This window comes from Tyto alba, unplaced genomic scaffold, assembly GCF_018691265.1.
Source record: "Tyto alba isolate M040663 unplaced genomic scaffold, T.alba_DEE_v4.0 Super-Scaffold_1, whole genome shotgun sequence".
Taxonomy (NCBI): Eukaryota; Metazoa; Chordata; class Aves; order Strigiformes; family Tytonidae; genus Tyto; species Tyto alba.
In genome coordinates, this window is record NW_024881261.1 from 24,061,370 (window position 1) to 24,074,760 (window position 13,391).

Here is a 13,391-nt window from a genome sequence, read left to right on the forward strand (position 1 = left end):
TTTCTTCTGACAGTCAAAACAACTATCATTCATGTTCATGATAGTTCATATTAATTTCCCTATCCCACCTACCTACATTAGTGAAGAAGATACCAGCCTCAATATGCAGATTCTCTAGAGTGCAGACACAAACCCGCTACATTACTTAGTTAAGCTACCAATTCTCACAATCCTTATCCACCTACTAAAAGAAAAAAAGTGACATTACTTTTCCCCTGGAAGGGGAATAGAGGAGTGGTGGTAAAGAGTAAAACTACAGTAGAAAATGCTGCAATCATTGTAAGTACTAGCCCAAAAGACAACTCCATGATTCCACCATCTTCTGATGAAAATTTATGTGGCAAAGTGCTGAAGTTGACTCAGGTCTATTTACAAATGCTTTAAATATTTGTATCTTTTGCTGAAAAGTAAGCTCAAAGTTTTCCAAGGCAAAGGTAATGTGTAGTATATACTTTGAAAACATAAAGTGTGGTTTAGTAAATGTTTATCATTCCTTACTGGAAAGGAAAAAAAAGAAAGAAAAAAAAAAAAAAAGAAGCAGAGTACAAAAACCTTCCAAAGAGAATGGAATTTTCTCCTTTTCCAATCTGCATACCTGTATTGGGAGGGTCTTTTGATAAAACCAGTGGCCAACCAGCACATGCTGCTTAACTGTGATGAGCAGCATGATGTGGTGTGATAAGAACAGCTCAGAAGTCTGGGAAATAGCACTTGCTGAAAATCAATAGAATCTGTTAGGGGTAGAAATCTTCACAGGACCTCAGATGCACGGACATCACAGATCTCTCCATGTTATGAACTTTCCTGAGATAAAGCTGCTCTTTAGAAAATTAAGTTCCATTGTGCAAAGCACAGCCCATCCAAAGTTATACAATGAACAGCTCTTCTAACCAGAAATAAACTGCTTTAGAAAATGTAGCTTTTTATTGGAACTGACTTTTGGTCTCTTTCTGACAGCTGACATCTTTCTCCAAAGCAACACTGCAGAATATCTGATATCTGTAAACTACTTTAGATTTCATGGTAACAGAAGAAAAACATTACATTCACTGTTTAAACAGCACAATCAGGAAGCGCTCTTACAGAAAATGCCACGTCACATATCACAACTGGGTGGCAACTGGTTTGTAATCTCCGTTAACGGGGCCTTCCAGTCCCAGCACCATCTTTCAGAAAAATAGTAGCTGGCACAGAAAGATGAGAAACATCAATATGGATTAAAGTTGCATTCCCATTTGAAAATTTTAAAGCTATATTAAATTTTTAGACTGCTGGGCTTTGGGGGGAAAAAAAGCAACGCTGGCTTTCAAAATAGGTTTCTGATCTCCTGGAAAATCCAGATCAGTAATGTAGTAAATGCCAACATCCCAGCAAGAATGAAGATCCCCTATTGTAGGTGTTCTCAACCTCGCCACACACATCCCCCCTTTCTCACAAACCATCTGAGCGCGAATGGTCAGCAGAAACAGGGCTTACCTTGAATTGTTAAGAGGCTGACACACTTCACTGGAGTTAGAAGCAGAAGAATATGGTAGAGGTAATCTTATGACTGTCTGGCTCTTGGAAGGGCCAGGGGGCTCTGATGAATGTATTTATTGCTGTAATCTTGAGCCAAATGCCTAAGGGTGACTGCTATTTCAAATCCTCTAAAGCCTGTGAAAACAGATAATCCATTGTTTAAAGATTTTAACTAAAAAAGACCAAGGTTGCAAAGCCTCGGGCAGAAAGAACAATGAAACACTAGACAGGAGAGCACTGTGCATTAGTTTGCTGCCCACATATTCCTGTGCTCTGCACACTATACAAGAAATAGCAGCAATTGGACCTTTGTGCTGAGAAAGAGCTTTTACTGAAGAGGGTAGAGAAAGGGGATTCCTCTGCCCAGTCTCACAGCTACCTGCTCACAGATGCACTATGCACCAAAGGTTTTAAGCCTTAGAAGTGATTAGTTATGTCCATTATGAGTTACATTAAATAGGCACAGAATTTTTAAAGCACTTGGCACTCGCTCTGGTAATGAGGCCCCTTCAATAAAATGCTTCAAGCTGAATACTTAAATATTTCAGCATTCAAAAAAATCAGTAGTCATTTATAACCTCTGCAGCTAGTACATTTAAAGCATGATGATGCTGTGCTACCAGTATAATAGCAATGATGACCTTGTGCAGGAAGTTTGCCAAGCCAAGAAAACACACTGTTTGACTTGCTCCCCAGGAGAGAGACACCATATCCGAGCAACCACAACAGGGGAACAACTACTGTACTTGCTCTCATGTACTGCTTCCTAGAATTTGCCATTTCCAAACCAAATGAAAATTAACAGACATTTCTAAGAATTTGATACAATACTTCCTCATCCCTGTTTAAGATGCTCTTGAGGACACAGTGACAGGATAAAGAGTCTTTTGCACCAGTATTACCAACTCAAAGCTAGATTCAGATCAGTACTAGTCAAAAGTAATTTCTACTTCTTTCTATTATTACCCACTGCTCTGTATCTCGGCAGTCTCAATGAGTCCAGCCTTACAGGCAGAAGAAAGGGATGAGAAGTCTCCTCACATTCACAGGATGGATTTGAGTGCAGTAGCCAGTCTGTTCCCATAACTTTACATGAAACAAAACATTTCTTTCTGCTTCTCCTTCCTTTTCCTTCAAGACAGGTGGAAATCAAGTTGGATGGCAAGGTTTTCCTATACAATATTACCTAAGGATAATCTACTGTAGGAAATCTAAATTTAACAGCTGAGTGTTAGATTATATCCTAACGTCTGTGCATACAAGGTCATTCCCATTTCATTTGGCTGAGTTCCCTCATCTTATTCTGGCCATCACAAAAGTCCTGGCATGTGTGCTCACCAGCTTCACAGCCACTTGTGTCAGCAGTTTCACAGCTACACTGGAAGACATCTATGGTAAAAGGTCGTGACTGCAAAGGAAGAAGGAACTCCATACAACCCCAGGAGAAGTTACAGATGTCCCAATCGAGAGCTGGTAGCACAGGCTCTATAACACCAGTGCCAAAGGGTCGTGAAGAGAGGACAAAACCAGTAGAGCTCTCATGACTCATTTTCAAGCATGGTGACATCAGCTTCATCCTGGTAGAGCAAGCGTAAGGTTTCTAAATCACTAGCCCATGAAGACCAAACAACCTCTGCATCCCCACCTAACATTTTTACCAGATGAAGTCTAATGACAGGGGAAAAAATGGAATATTGCATTTGTGGTTTACACCCTACATTTGTATGAAGAGGTGTTTGTCTGTCTTTATTTTTTAAAGTTTGCTCATTTTTAGAATTACTCAGTATAGCCTTTAAGACCAGTTTACAAACATATCCTTCAAGAACAGCCTCACTTCCAGTGCAGACACTGTATCAATTACTACTGCTTTGTCTTTCAACATTGCTTCTTGCTGATCTTCACCCTTGCACAGGATGTGTTTCAGGAAGATATAATTGCAGGAAAGGGAAGGGGCCTGAGCACTCACAACAATTTCAGTCCCCAGTGACCTGTCCAGAATAGCATCGTGGGTCAGACTGTCAGTGGCAGGGTTCTAGGAAAAGATATTGAGGAAAACAAAGAAATATTCATTTTATTATTTTTTTAAACAAGGTATGGGAAAAAAATAAACCAAGAACCATTCTGTAGAAACATAACATGTCATGTCTCCCTGGTAAATTGTACAGGAACATAAAGATAATGCAGCACTGCTCATCAGAGAAGCTGGCGGGTCCTGGAGTTGGATGCAAAAAAGTGCAGTGCAGCACTTGTGGCCCCAGGTCTGGTCCTCACCTTGATCAAAGCAACCGCTTTCCTCTTCCCCTGGATGCGTCTCTTTTAGAAATGACCGTTACTATGATTTCTTCAATCTTTCGCCTCAGATGAAATCACTGATATAAAAATTAATCCAGTGTTCAATTAAAAGTGGAAAAGAACAGGCAGCAATGAAGGGCTGCAGTTACTGGCTCTCAGTCTGCTGAGCATGCAGCTCGGCTCTTAGTCATGCTGCCTGTTTCTGATACCCTTTTGGAGTTTGTCATGACTACTGTTAGTTAAGTCTAACCTAGATAAATTTGACATTTAAAAATTTTGCTGGACTGGTACAAAGAGTAGTGTGAGACTCCTCTTCAGCCTACACCATGTGAAATTGTACTTTTAAGGTGGATTGTCTGGCATATGCTTAGGTGGTCACACCTCTTCTCCAGAGAGAATGGTCCGGACACCTCACCAACCCATCCTGTCCCCAAAGCACTCTGTGCTGTGCCAATACAAAAGCATTCGAGTCTGACTGGGTTTCTTACTGATCAACTGAAAAGTAACTTTTTCTCTCCTGGAAAACGATAACACCGCAAAAAAAGGAGATTTGTTTTGTTTTGTTTATTTTAATTTCCACATCAGCTTCCTGATCCTGCTTGCTGAGTGGCTGTGCCAATATTGAGAATGGATTGGATTGCTTTCTTCAGTGGGTGCATCAGCTTAAAGCCAAGCCACAAGAGATATGTTCAAAGGGTGTCTTCACCCTGTTTTCATTTAGCAATGGGAAAAAGGTAGGACTGACATCCGAGACTATAAAGTACCTCTACAACGTGCAAAAGAATTAACTGTAACAACCTCAGAGAAACATTATACCCAACATCAACTGCAATTACAACAATCCCTGAACACTACCTTGTTCTTAAACTGCCCACATACACAATGCAAGACCAAAAGAGACTTCCAAGCTCTGCCTGCTACCACAGGCACTGTACTGTCACATGTGGTTAGTGAGGAATTTGTATTTTAAAGTAATGCTGGGAAAGGCATACATCAATATTTTGTTTGAAGAAAATAAAGTTTTCCTGCAGAAAGCTCTGTGTTTATATGTTTATGTGGACTTGGGCCATGAAAACATACCCTGTTCCATGCACAGTTACAAGACACTAAACTACAGACACTAACACAAGATAACAGCACTTTTTCATAGTAGCCTTAACTCAGGGAAGTAGGCTTATTCACATCATGCTTTGATACAAGTTGCCAGATCTGAAACAGGAACATAAAGGAAGCATATGGATGAAAGTCTGCAGACAAAACTAAATCAGGAGACAGTGACAGATCTCTGCTTATGGGGAAGATGATTATGACTCAGCCACAAGTAAAGCACTTGCAATTTGAGCTGAAGTATCGCTGATTGAATCCGGAACATTTAATTAAAAATGAATAAAAACAATGAAATTACAAGTAAATTAAAATACATTATTTGTGACTGAAATGAAGGGACAAGGGGAAGCTTGATGTTTCAGAGGTGGACAATAGATCAGACATGGAGACCAGCAATTTATGCCAGGCTTCAATGCTGAAATGAATCTGCCTCTTCATGGCTGCCGGACTGGACCAGGATCCCACTTTATCCCACTGAAAAGACAGATTCAACACTGTGATAGGTCACATCATTCTCCTGAAAGTGGATTCACCACAGCTGATGAAACAGGGAGCTGCAGCCATCCTCATGCATGCTTGCTCCACATTGATCACTGCAATGTCTACCCTAGTTTTTGCCTGCTCTTTTTAGTACCTCTGAAGCCCTCAATAACTGGAAGGACAAGCAGTTCACCAACAGTAAGGTGCCGATGATTTCAGTTCTGTAGCTCTGCAGCTGAGACAAACGATGCCACTCCAAAGGCATCTCTACACTTGAAACAGACCCACACACAGGTGATGCCCAGAAGAGAAATACAAATGCGCAGGTGACGACAGATGGAAGAGGACAACAATTTAACGAGTCAGCCAAGACACCAACCTCCTCTCCACTGAAAATTTCTACCTTTAATTAGATTGCACAGAGTTCTCAGTCTTACTGTGCTCCTCATTCATCTTGGGCCGTCAAATATTAAGAGGTATTCAACTTGCTGTGAAATTACATTATTCATCTCAAGCAGGGATCTAAACACAACGTGCCACTGTGTTGGACAACTCCAAGCCTGACTTCATCATTCGTTCAAAATTAAAACTTCCAGCAGTGCAAAACTGAGACTATGCAGGAGAGAAGCCTGCCTCTTTACAAAAGAAAAATCATAGGCCATTACCTGATGTTTTGACATTCAGCTTGCTTCCAGAGCCAACTATAATCTCAGCAGTTAAGGTTTTGAATTGAATGAAGACCTACTCATGAACTGGTCTGCTTTCTCTGGGACAGGCACGGCTGACCAGGACCACAGAAAGATCCTGGTTACCAGTTACAGGGGAACCCTGGCTGCTGGACAACTTAACCATAGAGTCAAAGGCAAATACAATCAGCAGTTGCAGAGCATGCTATAACACTGAATATTTGAAAAAGCTTTCAGAATAAAGTGTGAGTGGCACTGAATCACTGCCTCAGCATAAGCTAAAAAACAAAACAAAAAATCTAGAGAAAAAGTGCTCTAAAGATGGGAAAGACAGTTAAAGATCAGAAGAGACAAATTTATGTAAATCAATTATCAGTGAAGGTATTAAAAATGCTACGCTGAAAGCAGCAGTTAGGAGCACGTTAGTATCACTCTGGGAGGTGTTCAGCTTGCCTTCTGCTCAGATACCTGTCCTGATGACATCTTCTACATCTGGACTAACATCCTCCATTTTCATTATATTCAGTGGAAAAACGAAAAAGAACTTCCAGAATGTGTGATTCACCTGACAAAATGTGGACATCTGCTTTAGGGTGAAATGAATTGTGCCCTAACATACCCTTAGTATAAACTTACAGTGCCTTGCACAGAAGTGGATACTTTAGTTGTAGATCTTCATGCGTAGGCAGATGAGTCCAACTCTCAGCATCCAAGAGATGACAGAACTGACTGTTTATTTCCCATGTGCTTTAAAGCACTGGGTAGGGCTAGAGAGCTAACACAAAGCCGTTCAATAAGAGGCTCTTAAGACAAAAATAGACATTTATAAAATGTTCTGGGGTTCTTCTAACCTTTCTGAAGTAAATCTCAAGTTTCTCTTCTTTTCTAAATTGATCTCTATTACTTGGAGTCTATCACAGCTAAGGCCTGTCATCCCACTGTTTCCCTTGACGAATTTACACCAAAGTGATTGAAAATTTAAGAGTTAAGGTCTGTTGTGGAGCGCTGAAAATCCACATGCAAGCTCTGATTTTACTTCAGAAGTACTGCCAAGCAAACTAGCATTAATTAGAGACAAGCTGAAAGTCCAATAAAATACTAGGCTAATGGAATCATCTGGAACAGTAAGACTAAACATGATCAAAGAAAACCAAGTTGCTCTATCACATAATCTAATGGTCCTGATATGGGAACCTCCCAACATGAACCACTCAGAGGAATGCCGTATTCTTGGAGAGTTTCTGATGCAGAAATGAAGGATGTAGAAGACTGGAGAAACAAACAGAGGAGAAAGAGCAGAGTGCTGGGGTGGTATGCTTTCGAAGAGACTGACCAGATGGCAGACCAGAACTGCAAAAAGAGATTAAGGGATAAAATTGTCATTTTGCTGTCCCTCTTTCCTCCTTCCTTGTCGCATCAGCTTTGTCAACCTAGCTCCCAAGAGAACTGTTGAATACAGAGGAACAACATACATCAATAAATAAAAGCAGCAGTGATCCCTAGCCCCAGAGAGGGCTATGACTTGTTGGCATGTCATTTAAACACATACAGTTTCATGCCCTACTCTCTCCCCAGTTGTGGAAACACTTCCTCCCTGAGGAGGGAGCTGTGAGCCCCTGTCTCCTAGTGTGAGCTACAGTACTGGGACAGGAAGGTAGGAAAGGAGGGGACAAACTCTGCTGTCTCTTACTTAACAGGGAATGCCCAAGACAGTATTTTTCACTAATGCAGACACTTTCAAAGAGGAGGAAAAAAAAAAAAAATCAAATCAGGATAATGCACTGCAGTGCAGGGAGAAAACAGGTCAGACTAGTGCAATACTGCTGTATTCGGATCCCACCAAAACCCTAGATCACGCTCCCTCATCCCTCCCATCCCACATTCAAAACACGTGCCAAAGTGCTGAAGATGGTAACTGCAGCATGACACACACATAGCACAGAGACCAGCACTATGACCTGCACAACCCCAGTACACTGGGCAGAGGACAAAACGTGACTCTCCTTTTCACCCTCCTGTGATTTGAGAGGGGGAAAAAATGTTGGTATTTAATCGCTGTTACTTTTAATGCTTAACTTCATAATTTCTTTTTAATGACAAACGTTAAATTCATTGCATGGAAAGAAAATGTGCAGTATTTCAGGCTAAGTTAAGATGTTAACATTTCTGTCCAAGAGCAGCTGCAAACACTGCTGATATTCAGTGTCTGCAACCCCAACAGAAAGAACAGCTTCAGTTACATACAGCTACAAACACGCTTGGAAGAGACAGGTATTTATGAACATCTTCTTGGAGTTGTTAGTACATAAGCAAGTGCTGTGTGAAGTTGTGCTTACTTTGCACTATTCATTTCACTCAACAAATTCAAAAGCAGTCTGAGTCTATACATAGAGATAGATTGTGACCATCCCTCTCCTTGTTTGGAGAGTTTGGGCAGCTTTAAAAAACAAGCAAACACCAATTCCCACTTCTGTGAAACAGATCTTGTGACACTGCCCAGCATAAGCCACAAATACTCTGAAAAGGTCCAAACTGTATTTACAATCTTATCAATCCCCTCGCATTCACCGCCAGATCAGTTAGCTTACTAAATATATCAAAGCAGGCAAGGACGTGATGGAAGGTATCTTCCTGGTGCAGATTAATTCACCGTTCATGTCTAAAGATTTCTACTGCACTTTCAATGGGGCACATATGGATTGAATCTAGTGATCTATACAGTTTCCTTTTTGGATATTGGTCTATATTGAAAAACAGTCCCCAAACAGCAATTGTCAGAGGCCTGAGACCTTCAAATATTGCTATGCAGAAAGAATAGTTAGGACTCCAATGTACGTACTCCCATAAATCTTTCAGCAGCAATTTAAGACATAACCGTGCTCCACAGCTCTGCTGGAGATTCCTGCCACCAGAGCAGGATCAGCAAAGCAGAAGGTACCTTTGCCACTGTACCACACAGCCCAGGATCTCAACTCCAGTGGCTGAAACAGAGACATGTATTCCCTTCTGATTTTGCTATACTGGGAAAATCTCCAGTGTAAGGGCAAGGGGCACAGCTCAAAGAAAAAAAAACAAACAAACAAAAAACACAAAACAAACCAACAGACTATCCTTTGAGACTTCCAGAGCTGATGTCAGAGCACCCAGCGATCCAGCATGAGCTGCACCAGCACACGGTGCCTGCAGACTGTGCTGGTGCAGGCCACAGGTGATGTGCCTCAGTGAAGGCATAATGAAACGCAGAGCTTCACCTCTTTGCATTACATTCAATTAACCAAAGCAACTGTGTTCAGGAAAATCACATGAAATTTTATAAAGACAGCTAAAGTTGCTCTGGGCCTTCTAAAAACACTCTCCCAACATTAGCCTTCTACCAATCCTGTGCTACTCAAAGCCTGTCACCACGCAACAACAGCAACTTAGATGTATTTGCATTCAATCATACAGACTGGAAAGACAGCTAGAAAGGGAAAAACTGAACTCTGAGACCTTTGCATTGACAACGGCTGCAAAAAGGCTAGAGAAGCAGAGAGAGCAAATGGCAGCATTCACCCCAATTATTTCCAGAATCCACAGCAGACCCGGCACTCATGGCCAGCACCGCCACCGCAGACTGCTCGTGTGCTGCTGCGGCAGCATCAATGTCTTACACCCACAAACTCCACTGCAGCTGCCTGTTGAGCTGGAAATCTGATACACTGCAAAGGTTGCTGACAGCCAGAGGCTGCTCCTTTGTCTATAAAATATCCTGTAATAAATTACATTACAGACTGGGGAAAAGGATTCGGAAGAGAGAGAATTAAAACACAACCTTATGAGAGCTAAATGAGACCAATTAAAAGAGATTTGCTACAAGTGCTGAGGGATTTTGACCTGAGCTGTAATCAGGGATGGATATGCATTCCTTTAAAAGAGGAAAATGAGCGAGAGATCATGTGTAAACAACTCTGCCAATTAAAATGAAATGGATTATCTTATCTATGCAGCTCTGCTCAGAGTACCATGGCATATCCCAGATATACCAGAGAGATCCAAGATAGGCATTTAAACCCCTGAAACAAGGCTCAATGATGAGATACACTGTAGTTCAGGACACATCAAGGCCTCAACTGCATTTGGCTACCCTTCCCCCCATTTTTTTTTTTTTAAGAAATCATGGAATTATAAATGCTAATACAAAACCAGGCTCAGGCTTTTTTGCCAGATCACCTATGTGAATTCTGATGCAGATCAGACGGGTTAGGCATCACAACAGTAAAACATGCCTTACACAAAAACCACGCAGCAGATAGCACCATCACTGCACTACCAGACACTGCTGAAAAACACACAGCCAGGGCACACACTCATGTCCTGATAAACACTCACAGGTATTGTTCCATACCTTAAAACAATGATTCTTGATTTCTCTGTATCCCAATCCCATTTTGTCTCCAGATGCCCCAAAATGCCTCTTTCCTCACAGTCAGCAATACTGGAGGCACGACTGGCCCCTGGTCTCCTCTCTGACAACAGGTCTGACAATATGTACCCAAGAGCAAAAACAATTTCTGTGATGAGAGCAAAAAATTTGACATTGACAAACGTACCGCTACTTCTGCTCTGTGTCCTTGCTCTGCAGTTCATTTTCACTGCTTTTTGAAATTTCCAGTCCTTCCTAGTTCAAAATACGTACAAAAAAGCAGTTTTACAAGGGCTGAAAAAACACTGCAACAGACTAAGAAAAGACATGTTAGAAAATCATGTTCGGGAAGAAGCAGCAGCAAGGAAAATAGTATTATGGACTTCAGGAAGACCAAAAACTAAAAGGGAAGAACGAACAAAAAGAGGAATTTGGGATGAGGAAGAAAATTTTAAAAAGAAAGCAGCAAGCGCACAAGACAATAACCCGAAGAGATATGTACTTGTTCACAGTTGCTGACGGTGGAAAAGTTTTAGAACATTTTACACCGGTTGCCAGATTCGAGCACAGAGTTTTTCCACTGGCTCAAATCTGGTCTAGCGGAGTCAGGCTGCTTTTGGAACCAGCCTAGCTCTTAACACAGCGCAACCACTTTTGTGTGGTGTAAAGTCCAGACTAAAAAGCCTTTCTAGGTCCAATCTGCCAAGAGCTGCATCAGTAATCTAAGTGCCCCACAAAAACAGCTGCACCGAGAAACCCAGTGCAGAAGCACAACCCAAAGCCCCTGTGGGTGGAGCGCCTCAGGTGTCTGCGTGTAGCAGTTCCACAGGGCTCGGCTTGGGGACCACTTGCTGCTGCAGATGCAGAGCCAGCTCACATGGGCAATGTGAGCACATTAAACTCCGGGGCTGATGCTGAGCTTGCAATTATTTCTGGCTCTCTGGGTGATTTTGTACACAAGGTGTCCCACCCTACTGGCACTATCTAGATTCTTCCATCACGCAAAATTTCCCAGCCCAATTACTGTAGATAAATGAGTTGACTGCACAAAACCTGAAAAATTCATCAGGAGTTCCTAATTTATGTCTTTGTCACAAAGAGCAAGGTTACATTTCCTAATGAGAAATGCACGTACAATTAACAACTCTGAATATTTCTTTGGCAAGGTTGGTCACAAAGAATCCCAGTGTGGAGTAGTGTAACTTGTGGTTAAATTCAGATATATGACCTTTGCCCACTTCTAATTCAGGCAACACAGGATTTATTCAGTCTTGCATAAGCAAACGGGTGTCTTGCGCTTTATTTATCCCTTTACCACTGTAAGTATGTTTTAACAACTAAAGGATGAGAAATACAGGAACGATTCCTCACGTTCCATCAGCTTTTCCTACACAACATCCTTTTTGTCCAGACTCCACGCTAGCACCACCATACCCGCTGTTGGCCTCCGCTGACACAGCCCCCAGCAGAAGCGCGTGCAGCACACGCAGCCCAGCTGCAGCCGGACGAGGGGGCCAGGCGCATCCTTCGCCCGGGTGCCCGCCGCCTCGTTCAGCGGCGCTCAACGCCAGACCGAGCAACGCGGCCGCTCGCAAACCCAACGCCGTTGGGTAAACAAAGCCGGAGCGAGGCCGGGAGCGCAGCTCCGGCACAGCACCGCGCGCCGGGCCGGCGGCCAGGGAGAAGGGGGCTGCGCCGCGAGGGCCGGGAGCCGCGGCAGCTGCCACGGGCAACGAGTTACTGCTCCGGGCCGCGTGTTCAGCGCCCACGAAGCGCAGCCGACCAGGACTGTGCAACCTCCGCTCCGGCCCCGGGCGCCGCCGGCAGGCGGGGCCGGCGTGGCGGGGCCCGGGTGCCCCCTCCGGGGCCAGCTGCCGGCCCGGCCGGGCCCCCGTGGCCGCGCAGGTGGCTGCAGGGCGGGCGGCGCAGCGCCTGAGGGGCGGGGGGCAGCGCCCTCCCCGCCGCCCGCCCCGGCTCGGCCGCTCGGCCCCCCCCCCCCCCCCCCGCCCCCGCCCGCAGCCGTTCTGCTCCCGTGGCCCGGTGCGGGGCCGACCCCCGCAGACGCTCCCCCCCTCCGCCCGGGTCCGCCGTCTCCCGGCCGACACACAACTTGCCCCGGCGCCGCCAGCGCGGCTCGCCCTCCGAGCCGGGCCGCCGCCACCCCGCTGCCGCCCTCCTCCTCCTCCTCACCTGCCGCAGGCAGGCCCCGCCAGGCGGGCTAGCGCGGGCAGGGCACGGCTCCCGGAGGGAAGGCGTCCCCCGGCGCAGCGCGGCGAGCTCTCAGGCCGGCCGCGGCCCGCCGGCTCCCGGCCGCTGGGCGCCCCTCCGGCCGCTGGGGGAGCCGCCGCCGCGCCGCCCGGCCGCCATCTTCCGTGCGGGGGAGGGGAGCGGAGGGGAGCGGAGGGAAAAGGAGAGGAGGGAGGCGCCGCCCCCCGGCCCGGCCCGGCCCGCCCCGCGCGCTGGCAGCGGGACCCCGCGGGGGGCGGGGGGAAGCGGGAGCGCTTGCTGGGGTGCTCCGGTCCGTGGAGAGCCAGCCGCGCCGCTGCGCGCCGTTACCGAAATAGGGTGCGGCGGGTTACACCACCACACCCCCCCCCCGGTCGCCCGCCCATCTGCAAGCGCGGCCCCTCGCTGCGGTTGTGCGGGGGGACGGCGGGTTACAGGTCCCGGCTGGGAGGAGGGCGTGGGATGCCCCGAAAAGCAGCAGGTAGGGATTGACACTGCTGAAACATCCCCGGGGCAGCGCCCGCCCCAGAAAAAAACACGCGAGGTGCCATTTCCTACTTAAATAAAGAAAACTGTCGTAGAAAAGCCAGGCTGGGCTGTGGACCCACACCACAGCAACCTTTATCCTCAGCAGAGGATGGAGAAGTGGACAGCAGGTGGGGAGTGTTGTTAGCACCGTC

At 45.5% G+C, this 13,391-nt stretch overlaps 1 protein-coding gene across 8 annotated transcripts in view; it reads right to left on the reverse strand.

Annotated features, from left to right (window-relative positions):
• Positions 1–12,847, reverse strand: part of NDST2 (N-deacetylase and N-sulfotransferase 2) — a 136,712-nt gene extending 123,865 nt beyond the window's left edge. For 7 of the 8 annotated variants that reach the window (XR_006165303.1, XM_042792405.1, XM_042792383.1 and 4 more), the window contains exon 1: positions 12,676–12,847. The gene's annotated coding sequence lies outside the window, so the exon portion shown is untranslated. Of the gene's footprint in view, positions 1–1,476; positions 1,654–12,675 lie in introns of all 8 variants that reach the window. The other variant, XM_042792357.1, reaches the window with a different exon arrangement.
• Positions 12,848–13,391: the final 544 nt, after the last annotated feature.